At 41.5% G+C, this 13,594-nt stretch overlaps 2 non-coding genes and 2 pseudogenes across 2 annotated transcripts; all 4 read right to left on the bottom strand.

Annotated features, from left to right (window-relative positions):
* Positions 1 to 43: 43 nt before the first annotated feature.
* Positions 44 to 1,538, bottom strand: LOC149517724 (25S ribosomal RNA; annotated as a pseudogene).
* Positions 1,539 to 7,734: 6,196 nt separating this feature from the next.
* Positions 7,735 to 11,085, bottom strand: LOC149517723 (25S ribosomal RNA). Its single transcript, XR_016344420.1, has one exon. It is a non-coding gene; the product is annotated as a 25S ribosomal RNA (ribosomal RNA).
* Positions 11,086 to 11,317: 232 nt separating this feature from the next.
* Positions 11,318 to 11,473, bottom strand: LOC149517722 (5.8S ribosomal RNA). Its single transcript, XR_016344388.1, has one exon. It is a non-coding gene; the product is annotated as a 5.8S ribosomal RNA (ribosomal RNA).
* Positions 11,474 to 11,764: 291 nt separating this feature from the next.
* Positions 11,765 to 13,541, bottom strand: LOC149517721 (18S ribosomal RNA; annotated as a pseudogene).
* Between the last annotated feature and the right edge of the window lie 53 nt (positions 13,542 to 13,594).

The following is a 13,594-nucleotide window of genomic DNA, read 5'->3' as shown; positions in this document are numbered from 1 at the left end:
AATCAAGTGAGAGGACTTTGATGGGTGTGGTAGGGGGAGGAACGAATTGAAGTGACAAAAGGCTGAATCTTAGTGGATTGTGGTAGCAAGGCCACTCTACCCCTTACAATACTCCATTACATATTTAAGTCATTTGCAAAGGATTCTACCTATTGCTCGATGAGAATTGAGCTCCAAGAGTCCTACATGGGTTGTTTGCCATGAGGGCTGCACCTACGACATTTATTCTTTTGGTCCATGGGCCCCTACTATAGGTTGGCAATTGAGTCATGGGCATGTGCATTGCTTCTAGCCTAGATTCTTACTTAGAGGCATTTAGTCATAATCCAAAGCTTGGTAGCTTCATGCCACTAACTTTTTAATCGAGTGCGATGACCAATTGAGTGAATCAATGGTTCCTCTCATACTAGGTTGAATTACTATTGTGACACTGCCATCAGTAAGGTAAAACTAACCTATCTCATGACAGTCTAAACCTAACTTACATTCCCTATTGCTGTGTGAACAATCCAACATTTGGTGAATTATGCTTCACAATGATAGGAAGAGCAGACATCGAAGGATCAAAAAGCAATGTCACTATGAACACTTGGCTACCACAAGCTAGTTATCCTTGTGTTAACCTTTTTGACACCTCTAGCTTCAAATTTCAAATGATTGATAGGCCATGTTTTCATAGTTCATATTCATACTGGAAATTAGAATCAAACAAGCTTTTACCCTTTTGTTCCATATGAGATTTCTATTCTCATTAAGTTCATTTTTAGACACTTGCATTATCTTTTAATAGATGTGCTGCCCTAGCCAATCTACCCACTTGACATTGTCTTCTACCATGATCAATCAAGTGAGGCTAGCCTTGGGTCTAAAATAAAGGGTCATGCCTTGCCTCTGATTCATCGAATAGGTAAAATAACGTTAAAAGTAGTGGTATTTCAATTTTGCTCGAGGGCTCCCACTTGTCCTACAGCTCTCAAGTCATTTCACAAAGTTGGACTAGAGTCAAGCTCAACAAGGTCTTCTTTCCTTGTTGATTCTACCAAGCCTATTCATTGGCTATGGTTTCCCTATATAATAGATAGGGATAGTGGGAATCTCATTAATCCATTCATGTGCATCACGAATTAGTTGATGAGGCATTTGACTACCTTCAGAGAGTTATAGTTACTCCTACCATTTACCTGTGCATGGTTAAATTTCTTCACTATGACATTCAGAGCACTGGGTAGAAATCATATTGCGTGAGCATCCGTAGAGACCATCGTAATGCTTTGTTTTAATTAAATAGTCAAATTCCCCTTGTCTGTACCAGTTTTAAGTCAACTATTTGTCATTTAAAAAATGCCCCTGAGGGTGCCATTCCCAACCATCCCTCGACTGGCATGTAGTGACCCACTCTCACCATGGGAGTAGTTCAAGCAGTGCACCAACACCAAATGGGTTCAAGACTGGGACCTCCATGCCTAGCCCTTAGAGCTAATCCTTCTGTCGAGGTTACAGATCCATTTTACTGACTTCCTTTGCCAACACTATTCCATTGAACACCATACAACATGCGGTGCTTTTTCTAGCCACTAGACCTTACCTCCGATTGAGCCATTTCCAAGGCCTCTACTAATGTCTTCAAACTACCTAACATTGCCATCAATCGTCATGTCCTAGTTTAGGAATTTTAACCTGATTTTTTTTTGTAGCTTATGCTGGATACATTATCGAATAGGCTTCCCTCATCTCTTAGGATTGACCAACCCATGTGCCAGTGTTGTTCACATGGGACTTTTCCTCTTTTAGGCTTAAGCCTCAACCCATGACACATGCACGAGCTTGGCTAGACAAAGGCATTTTTGTGGTCAATGAGAAAGGGCCATGAGACTACCAAATACCTAAAAGACTTGGCTAGACCAAGCCTATGATCGTAGCTTCTGCTTGCACCACCCTAGGGAGCCATTACTTGATTCAAGGACTTGGTCAGAGGTCAAGGCTCTAGGGCAGCATCAGTAGTAGGTGTCATAGGCTGGGGGTTTAAGCCAAGCACCCATGTGGCCTTAGGTTAGAAACTACTATGCATGTGCCTAAGATAGCCTCTTTTCTAACTCTATGCTAAACGTTTATGCTGTGGACTCCATTGGCTCCTTAAGAGCTTGGAAGAAAGCTAGGAAAGAGAGTTAAAGCAATTGTATTTCTATTTACTTGATGCTATGTACAATTGCTTTTACATTTACTCTTATGTCTATCCCCAAGTCTCTAATCTGACAAAGTCTATGCCTTGGTTCCTCTTACTTTTCTCTTGTTGCTTTTTCTATGAATTACAAATGAAAGGGAAGGCCTCTATTTATACCTAAGCCTTCCCAACACTTATGGCCTTTATTGATCTAAGTGTGTGGCTTTTGTAAGCCTTTTAGACACTTCCATGGCCCCTAAACACATCCTAGTTTGGCTAAGGCCTTTATAGACTCTAGCTTGTTCTAGGCTCCCTGCTAAACCTCAGGTCAGAAGAGCCTGGGCACTCCTGCTAAGTGCCCATGCCTAATGAGTTCCAGAACTTCCTCGTCTAGTCACTACTCTACCCATAATTAGGGTGTTCCTGAGCCTTCCTCATCTGGGCATTACAATACCTACTACTATTCTTGCTCTAGGCCATTCTAGAACCTTTAGTGCTTGCACAATAGGCTAGCCTCCAAGCTTCTCCAAACTCTTTTATGCCAATACACCTAGCCTATCTCCTAGCTAATCTAGAGCCATCTTTCTAACGAGTCGTCCTTATTCTTGACACTAGGTTGCTCACCTTGCCATGCTCTCGAACCTTAGCCTAGGCCCTAGTTTGCATACTCAGGCCTCTTATGTGCCTTTAGGACCTTGGTCTTGATCCTTATTGGTCTTTCGACTACACCAACTTAAACAAGCTATGTCTCATAATCCTTTAAACTTAGAACTTGCGCATGGATCATGACATTGTCCCTCACTTGTTCTAGCAACACCCCTATTGCTAGGAGATGTAATTCCTTCACTACATGTGCACACTAGATTGATGTCCCATTTTGTCCCAATGGTCCTTAGCACATGATGGTTTTTAGTACATGATAGTTCTCAGTACACCTTCATAGTCATCCCTTGCTTCGATCACAATCCCAATGATGTTCCCATAAAACCATGCTTTTCAAAGCATGTAGTGCCTTAGTTGGTGATGTGCCATTACTTTCTCCTTCTGCATAATGGGCCCTTCAGGGCATGTAGCACTCATGTCACATAGGCTTCCACAAATACTGGCTTGTTGAAGTGCTCAACACTTCTATGTCTAATGTGCCATTACCCTCTCCTTTACACCATGCATTCCTTACTTTTTTCCCACACTTAATGGGCCTTTTGAGGTGTATAGTGCACATAGGTGCAAGGCATGTAGCACTCACATCTAGGCTATTACCCTTTCTTTGAAAAACCCTCCATCTATAGGGTAGTGGCTTTTTGTAGCTAACTCATCTTGCCCTCATTATTAGCCTGAAAGATCCCCTCTTGGCTCAACCACCATCGTTACTCTTGCCATTAAACTCTCTCTAAATCCTTTCAATGGCTCCAAGCTTCTTCTACTCTGGGTGTTCCCTACCCTCATGTAGTCTTAAGCACAAGAAGTAGTTAAAAGACATAGTACCATACTTGTCCTAGATCGAACCCTTGTTCCATGCCTTCCAATGTTGTATCTCTTTATTGGCCTCATTTTCCTCAAAAGAATTGCTACTCTTATCTCTTTCACTCAAGCCCTTACCCCTAGGCTTAGTTGTTACCCTTGGGCTATGGAGACTTAGTGCACTCAACCTCAACCACAGACTTAGAAATGGTAATACTCCTACTTTAAGTCTCGTACATTGTCACTTCACTTGACTCTTACCTATGGCTTTTACCCTTTTATGCACTCTTTTGACATAGAGTCTAGCACTCATATATGATCCTTGGTGTCTTCAAACTAACTTTCATGGATGATAACCACTCTTTCGACTAGCCTTCCTCCACTTACACATGGGTGGGTAGCCATCATGCACATCACCTATGCACCCAACCATAAATGTGAAGCTCAAACTAAGGATCTTGCACACATCCTTATGAGCGCTCAAGCATCGTTGTGCCCTACTCTTAGCATCAACAACCAACAATACCCATACCATGCAAGCTGTCATCACAAGCAGCATACTAGCATACAAGCTGCCCGCATAACTCAAACTAACATCAACACTGCACATAATGAAGGTTCCAATCCCCCTCCATTGAAACTTGGTCTGATACCAATTATCATAGGCTAGAAACTTAAGCCTAGCACTCATGCAACCTTAGGCTAGAAACTACCATCTATGTGCCTAAGTTAGCCTTTTTTCTAACTCTGTGCTAAACACTTGTGTCGTGCATTCCACTGGCTCCCAAGGTGCTTGAGAGAAAGCTAGGAAGAAGAGTTAAAGCAATTGTAATTTTTATTTACTTGATGCTATGTGCAATTGCTCAATGACCTTACAGTGACTCTTATGTCTATCCTCAAGTCTTTAATATGGCTAAGTCTATGCCTTGGTTCCTCTTACTTTTCTCTTGTTGGTTCTCCTATTAACTACAAATAATAGGGAAGCCTCTGTTTATACCTAGCCTTCCCAGTACATATGGCCCTTATTGATCCAAGTGTGTTGCCTTTATAGGCCTTCTAGAGCCTTCCATGGCCTCTAGACACTTCTTAGGTCAGCTAAGGCCTTTGTAGAATTAAACTTATTCCAAGATCCCTGTTAAGCCTTGGGTTTGGAAAAGTCTAAGCACTCTTATTGAGTGCCCCACCTAGTGGGTTCCAGAACCTTCCCTGTTTGGTCACTGCTCTACCCATAGCTAGGGCCTTCTAGAGCCTTTCTCGTTTAGGCTACAGTACACGTAACTATTCCCATACTAGGCTATTTTGGAACTCTTGGTGTCATGCAGTTGGTTGGCCTCCATGCTTCTCTAGGCTATTTTGTGCCCATGAACATGGCTTGTCTCGAGGCTAATCTAGAGCCTATTGTGCCTGTTTGCCAGTGCCACTCTTTCAGGCCATTTTAGATCTTTCCAATGAGAAATCCCCATCCTTGGCACTAGGCTGCTCACCTTGCCATGCTCTTGTACCTTAGCTTAGGCCCTAGTCTACACATTCAAGCCTCATATGTGCCTTAAGGACCTTGGTCTTGATCCTTCTTGGTCTTTCACTTATACCAACTCAAACAAGCTATGTATCTTAACCCTCTTAGCTTAAGACTTGCATACAGACCATGACATTCACCCCTACTCGTTCTAGTAGCACCCTTATTATTAAGGGATCTTATTCCTTCACTGTATATGTATGCTGGATCGATGTCCTACTCTTATTTTGATGGTTTTTGCCATATTATGGTTATTGCTAAATGATGGTTCTCAGTAAACCTTCACGTCATCCCTTGCTCTGATTGTGATCCCAATGTGGTTCCCATGGAACCATGCTTGTCAAAGCATGCAATGCCTTAGCTAGTGACATGCCATTACCTTTTGGGGCATGTAGCACTCATGTCATGTACGCTTCCATAAATCCTGGCATGTTGAAAAGTGTAGCACTTTTATGTTCGATGTGCCATTACCTTTTCCTTTGCACCATAGGGTTTTTACCCTCTTCCCACACTTAATGGGCCCTTCGAGATGTGCAAGGCACACTGATGCTGGGTGTGCAATGCTCATGGCTAGGCCATTACACTTTCTTCAACAAACTATCCATTTTCTAGGCCAGTGGCTCTCTGCAACCACACTTACCTTACCCTTATCAAGAGCCTAAGAGATCCCTTCTTCTTGGCTTAATTGCCATTGCAACTCTTACCATTGGACTCTCTCTAAGTCCTTATAATGGCTCTAGGTTTCTTCCACTCTGGCTGTTTATTGGCCATATATGGTCCTAAGCATAATAAGCAGTTAAAAGACATGGTCACTGTACATTTGTCCTGGACCGAACCCTTGGTCCTTGCCTTTCGATGCTATGGTTTTACATTGGCCTCTTTTTCCCTTAAAGAACTGCTATTCTCATCTCTTCAACTCAAGCCCTTGCCCTTGGGCTTAACTCTTACTGTTGGGCTGTGGAGACTTAGTGCACTCAGCCTCGACCATCAACTCAACAATGGCAATACTCCTACTTGAAGTTTCATACCCTACCACTTTACTTAACTATTACCCATGGTTTTTACCCTTTTTTGGACTCCTCCCACATTGAGTCTAGCACTTGCATATGATCCTTGGTGTCCTCAAGTAGGTTTTCATGGTTGGCAATCTCTCATTTGAACTAACCTTTCTCTCTTTACACATAGGTGGGTGGCCCTAATGCACATAACACGTTCACTTAACCATAAATGTGAAGCTAGAAGTAAAGATCTCCCATACATCATTATGAGCACTCAAGTGTCCTTGTGCCCTACTTTTGGCACTAAGAACCAACAATGCCCACACTATGCAACCTCACATGCAAGCAATCATCACAAGCAGCACATTAGCACACATGTTGCTTGTACAACTCAAACTAGCATCAACACTGGTCATAACAAAAGTTCTAATTCCCCTTGGTCAAAACCTACTTTGATACCAATTATCATGGGCTAGAGGCTTAAACCTAGCACCCATGTAGCCATAGGCTAGAAACTACCATCTATGGATATAAGTCAACCTCTTTTCTGAACACTTATGCCATGCATTCCATTAGCTTCCAAGGAGCTTAGTAGAAATCTAAAAAAGAGAGTTAAAGCAATTGTTTTTCTATTTACTTGATGCTATGTACAATTGCTCAATGACCATACAATGACTCCAATGTCTACCCTAAGTCTCTAATATGGCTAAGTCTATGACTTGGTTCCTCTTACCTTTCTCTTGTTACATCTCTTGTTAACTACAAATGTGGGGAAAGGCCCTTGTTTATACCCACACATGGTGTGCAGCCTAGCATGTGCCAATGATGTTCAAAGCAACTATCCACACAAAGGGCTAGCATGTGCTGATGGTGGTCAAAGTATGTGTCAAGACTAAGGGCCAACATGTCCTGAGAGTGGTTGAGGCATGTAGATGATCACAATCTGCAAGTAGGTCCTAGCACATGGGTTCTCTCTGAGTTAAGGAATAGTTCTAGTTTTAACAGGATAGGTTTAGCCAAAATGACTGGGCCCTGAGCCCTACTGGAGTCTCAGGTCATAGGGAATTAGCCTAGAATAATGGTATGGCAGTGATCAAGACTCTAGAGGCTCAAGCATGGTGTTCAGGTTTGGCAGAATTGAGCTAGGCCTAGGTGCTGGCACTGGTGAGTGATTCTCAAGCACACAATCAGGACGAAGTGTGGGCATTGATGATGGAGGTGCTGGCACATAGACAATCCCATGTGCAGGCACTAATGATCGATGTGCAAGTGCACGATCAAACCTAGGTGTGGGCACGCTTGAACACAGTATTAGAAGGATTAGATTTATGGGCTTATGGAAGGCCTAGTATTACAACACAATCTTTGACAAGCTAGAATTGTGTTAAGCACTTGAGTTTTGTAGGCTAACTTAGGCAGACAAAGTCAATCCCCTATCCAAGGTTGTACAAAGTTTGGCTCAAGATCGAAGCCCATGACACATGGATTGAGTGTCATTTGGTGCCTATGGCGATCGAGAGGCAGACAAGTATCTTGAGTGGGAGGTTCATGGTACACATGCTGCACTAAGTGCCAGCATTTAGCAATGATGTCCAAGGCAACATCCTATATCAAGGGGCTAGCATCTACTGATGGTATCTAAGGCAACAATACCCATCACATATTTAAGTCATCTACGAAGGATTCTACCCATCACTTGGTTGGAATTGAACTCTAAAAAGGCCTATGTGACTTGTCTATTGCAAGGGCTACACCTATGACATATGCCCTTAGGGGGCATCGACCCCTATTGCAGGTCAGCAATTAGGCAACAGGTGCATGCATCACTTCTAGCTTGGATTTTGACTTAGAGCTGTTTAGTCATAATCTAGTGCATGGTAGCTTCATGCCACCAACTTTTCAACCATGTGCGATTACTAATTATGAGAATCAATGGTTCTTTTCACACTAGGTTGAATTACTATTGTGACGCTGCCATCAGTAAGGTAAAACTAGCCTATCTCATGATGGTCTAAACCAAGCTCACATTCCCTATTGGTGGGTGAAAAATCAAACACATGGTGAATTTTGCTTCATAATGATAGGAAAAGCTTACATCAAAGGATGAAAAAGCAATGTCACTATGAACAATTTGCTGCTATAAGCCAGTTATCCTTAAGGTAACGTTTTTTACACCTTTAGCTTGAAATTTTAAAGGTCTAATGGATCGATAGGCCATGCTTTCATCATTGATATTCATACTGTAAATCATAATCAAATGAGCTTTTACCCTTTTATTTCACATGAGATTTCAATTCTCATTGAGCTCATCTTAGGACACTTGCATTATCTTTTAACATATGTGCTACCCCAGCTAAACTCCCTACATAACAATGGTTTTTGCCAGGATCAACCAATTGAGGTTGGCCTTAGGTCCAAAAGTCATACCCCACCTCTAATACATGGAATAAGTAAAATAACATTAAAAGTTGTGGTATTTCAATTTCACCTGAGGGTTGTCACTTATCCTACACTTATTAAGTCATTTCACAAAGTCGGACTAAAGTTAAGCTCAACAGGGTCTTCTTTCCCCATAAAATCTACCAAGCCCATTCCCTTGGCTATGGTTTCACTAGATAGTAGACAGAGACAGTGGGAATCTTGTTAATCCATTCATGCTTGTTACTAATTAGATGACAAGGCATATAAGAGAGTCATAGTTACTCCTATCATCTACCCGTGTTTGGTTAAATTTCTTCACTTTGACAATCAAAGCACTGGGCAAAAATCATATTCTGTGAGCATTTACAAGGACCATCACAATGCTATGTTTTAATTAAATAGTCGGATTCCCTTTGCCTATACTAGTTCTAAGTCAATTGTTCATCACTCGAGGAAGGCCGACAAGGGAGGGATTCCTAGTCCATCCTTTAGCTAGCAAGCTATGACCCACTCACACTATGGGAACAGCTATAGTAGTGCATTGACAATCAATGGGTTCAAGACTGGGACCCCTATGCCTAGCCTTCAAAGCTGATCCTTTTCTTGAGCTTATAGATCCATTTTGCTGACTTTCCCTACCTACATTATTCCATCAATTAGAGGCTATTCATCTAGGAGACCTAATGCGATTATGAGTACAACCAAGCACAAATGGCATTGGATCTTTTAGATTTTTAAGGGCCATCAAGGGTGTACTAGACATTGCATGATGTGCGATGCTCTTCTAGCTGCTAGACCCTACCTCTGGTTGCACCGTTTCTAGGGTGGGCAAACCATTAAACAGAAAATATAACTTTTCTTGAGGCCATCACCAATGTCTCTAGACTCCTTAATGTTGTTGTTAGCTACCGTATTTTGGTTTAGGAATTTTAACCCAATTCCCTTTTAAAGCTAACACTGGACACGCTATCGGATGAATTTCCCCCATCTCTTAGGATCAACTAACCCATGTGCAAGTGTCATTCACATAGAACCTTTCCCCTTTTCAACCTTCAAAATTCTCATTTGAATATTTGTTACCACCATCAAGATCTACACCAACGGTTGCTCTGCCCAGGCTCATACCGTGGGTTTTGCAACAATCACCTTGCCTTCTCACTCATCGGGGCCTGATCTTTTCCTTGACAGCCAGGTATAGGTCACATGCTTAAGCACCATCCATTTTTGGGTCTAGTTGATTGGTAGGTGAGTTGTTATATACTTTTTAGTAGATTTTGACTTCCATGACCACCATCCTGCTATCTTAATTGATCAACCCCTTTGTGGGTTCTAAGTTAGCATGTAGTTAGGCACTGTAACTTGGCTTTCAGCTCAACCCACATTGCTAGTTCTACTTACCAAAAATGGCCCCCTTAGAGCTATTGATTCCATGGCATGGCTCAATGAAGTAGCAGCATCATCCTACCAATTTAAAGTTTGAGAATAGGTCAAGGGTATTGCACCCCTAATGCCTCTAATCATTAGCTTTACCCTATAGAACTCACTAAAGGTGTAGCTATCCTAAAGGAAACTTCAAAGGGAACTAGCTACTAGATGGTTTGATTAGTTTTTTGCCCCTATACCTAAGTTAGATGAACAATTTCAACATCAATATCACTGTGGGCCTCCACCAGAGTTTTCTTTGGCTTCACCTTGCTCAAGTATGGTTCACCATCTTTTAGGTCTTGACAAGCATGCTCACACTCAAACCTTTCTTAGAAGATCAAGGTTGGTAGGCAATGCACCCATGAGGTATCCCACTAATCAACTTCCTTATGCCTTATAGGTTTTCTAGCCCATTGACTCACACACATGCTAGACTCCTTAGTTCATGTTTTAAGATGGGCTATATTGGTAGCCTACAGGTTGATGTCAAGAGCACATGGGTACCAAGTTACACCAATGTGGTGTGTGTTGCATTCCACAATCATGGTGACAATGTCTCTAAGGGCATATCAAAAGCTTGGGCTTAGGCCGCTGTTGTGACCTAAGTTGGTCCACTCCCTGAGTTGATCGACAGACTGGCTCTTGCCATTCTACATTCGACTAGGGTGTGTACTCACCCCATCTGCTTTCTTCCCAATAATTTCAAGCACTCTTTTACTCTCTTTTCAAAGTCTTTTTCATCTTTCGCTTACAATACTTGTTTGCTATCGGTCTCTTGAGTGTATTTAGCCTTATACAAAATTTATAGCCCGATTGGGGCTGCATTTTTAAACAACCCAACTCACAGACAATGCTTCGTGGTGTGACAAGGTCTCGACACAATGGGGCTCTCACCCTTTTGGTGCCCCTTTCTAAGGGAGTTTAGCATAGTCTACTACTGAGGATGCTTCTCCAAACTGCAATTCAGATGTCGTGGGTGCTCAATTCTCAAGCTAGGCTCTACTCAGTTTGCTCATCATTACTAAGTGAATCCTGGTAAGTTTCTTTTTCTTCACTTAGCAATGTGCTTAAACTCAATAGGTAATCCCACCTAACTAAGGTCATGATGCAAGCATCAACCAAGCAATACAAAGGGTCTGATGGGGTCTAGATGGATGATGAGTGTGCATCACTAGAGACGAGGCATGTCGAAAGCTTTACCACCAATGATCATAGCACTATCATTGTCGGGGACTCACTTTTGGGCCAACCACAATCGATGAGATCACGGGATACCATCTTTTGCCTTTTCACCCAAAGCCTGATGGGTGGGGGGTTGGAGGGGGCGATGATGAATGACACCTAGGTAGGCATGCCCTCGACCTAATGGCTTGGGGTGCAACTTGCATTCAAAGATGTGATGGTTCTTAAGATTCTAACATTGACACCAAGTATCACATTTCGCTATGTTCTTCATTGATGCGAGAGCCAAGATATCATTTGTCGAGAGTCATTTTGGTTTTTTATGACAAAAAGAGTCATGGTAATGCCTATGAATGCACCGTAAATAGGATAGTCATGGCACATATGCTCTTTTTCATTCTGGTTCCTTTGCATGATTCATGTCAAGGGTTCGTTATTTAGTCATGAAAGATGATATCGATCATTTCACCTACCTAGGAGGCAAAACAAATTGACCATCATGCACAACTATGGCTAAAAGGGACTCCAAGCATAGAGGCACCCTCACCCCCTTGATGTTTCATTAATGCATTCACAAGTTGTTCATTAAATAGGTTTTGACAATGATCCTTCTTTAGGGTCACTTATAGAAACCTTGTTACGGCTTCTCCTTCCCCTAAATGATAAGGTTTAGTGGACTTTTTACGACATTGCAAGCAGAAAATTATCCACATCATTATAATCCAAACACTTCATTAGACCATTCAATCGTAGAAGTGACAAGCAGTGTGTACAAAGGGCAGGGACTTAGTCAACAGAAGCTAATGACTCGCACTTGCTGGGAATTCCTCATTGAAGACCAACAATTGCAATGATCTATCCCCATCATGATGAAATTTCAAAGAGTACCTAGGACTGTCAGCTAAGGCTATAGATTAGTTGAATACATTAATGTAGCATGCTTGTGGCCCATAACATCTAAGGGCATAATAGACCTATTATTACCTCAAACTTCCTTAGCCTAAGTGGCCATAGTCCCTCTAATAAGCTAGCCATGAAGGATCGCCTTCTTATAGCTAGTTAGTAGGCTGTAGTCTTATTCATTAACAAAATTAACTAGACAAATCACTCTACCAATTAAGAAAAACCATGCTCCACCACCCATAGAATCAAGAAAAAGCTCTCAATCAGTCAATACTTATTATGTCTTGACCTAGTAAGTTTCCTCATGTTGAGTCAAATTAAGTTGTATGCTCCACTTTTGGTGGTGCCCTTTAGTGACCATACTCCCCTCGAAACCCAAAGACTTTGATTTCTTATAAGGTGCTAACGGAGTCTTAAAAATAACATCCTCTGATCCTTGGTTAGCATCATTTATGGTAGAGACTAGAATGGCATCTGGTCATCTTCAAGCCCCTAACATTCATTCTTGATTAATGAAAGCATCTTTGGCAAATGCTTTCATAGTTGTTCATTTTTCATAAATCAAAGAATTCCACCTTTGACTATGAAAAATGAATGCCCTCAATTGTCCATGTTAATCATTACTTCGATCTTGATGGCCAACATAATAGGATCGAAATGCTATAATGTTATCCCATGCTAATGTATACAAGTGTAGGCATGCTTTAAACACTCTAATTTCTTCAAAGGAATAACAATAGAGGAATGACTTGGCCAGTTAAGGCAATGAGGGCATCATCTGTAGTAGGGACAAGTAGATTGGTGCTCACCATGAGATGGACCGATGACCCAACCTTAGTTCCAACTATGAGCTTTTTTACTGCAACAACTGAAATATATTTATTGGAGCTAGAATTACTATGGTTGTTGGCATAAGACTTGCCCTCATATGGATCATTGTTAAAGGATTTAGATTATACTCATTTCAATTACCAGACTCATAGAGCCTAGTATTGTTATTTATTATCACTACCTCCCTATGTTAGGATTGGGTAATTTGTGCACCTACTGCCTTTCTTGGATGTGGTAGCTATTTCTTAAGCTCCCTTTATAGAATCAAACCCTATTTTCCATCATCCATCACCACTACAGTAGGCCACTATCCTACCATCAAAAGTTGATAAGGAAAAAATTTGAATGATGGATCGTTGGCACAAAGGCCATGCAATTTGTTGAGTTATCATGAATCATCAGAGCAACGGGCAAAGCCCTCATTGACCTTTTATCTAATAAATGCATCCCTCTAGAAATTAGGGTTTGTTGCACATATTAGCTCTAGAATTACTATGGTTATTCAAGTAGTAGATCCATTAAACAGACTGTAATTAATTTAATGAGCCATTCACAATTACACAGCCTAAATTAGTTCATACTTAGACATGCATGGCTTAATCTTTGAGGCAAGCTTATGACTACTAGCAAGATCAACCAAGTCACATTCCTTTAGTATATTGGCATCGCGTGGGCCTCAACACAATGACTAAGTGG

Source organism: Durio zibethinus, chromosome 8 (genome assembly GCF_047325235.1).
Source record: "Durio zibethinus cultivar Kanyao isolate XHJ-2024 chromosome 8, ASM4732523v1, whole genome shotgun sequence".
Classification (NCBI taxonomy): domain Eukaryota; kingdom Viridiplantae; phylum Streptophyta; class Magnoliopsida; order Malvales; family Malvaceae; genus Durio; species Durio zibethinus.
The sequence above is the reverse complement of the archived record's forward strand: the minus strand, read 5'-3'. Positions and strand labels throughout refer to the sequence as shown.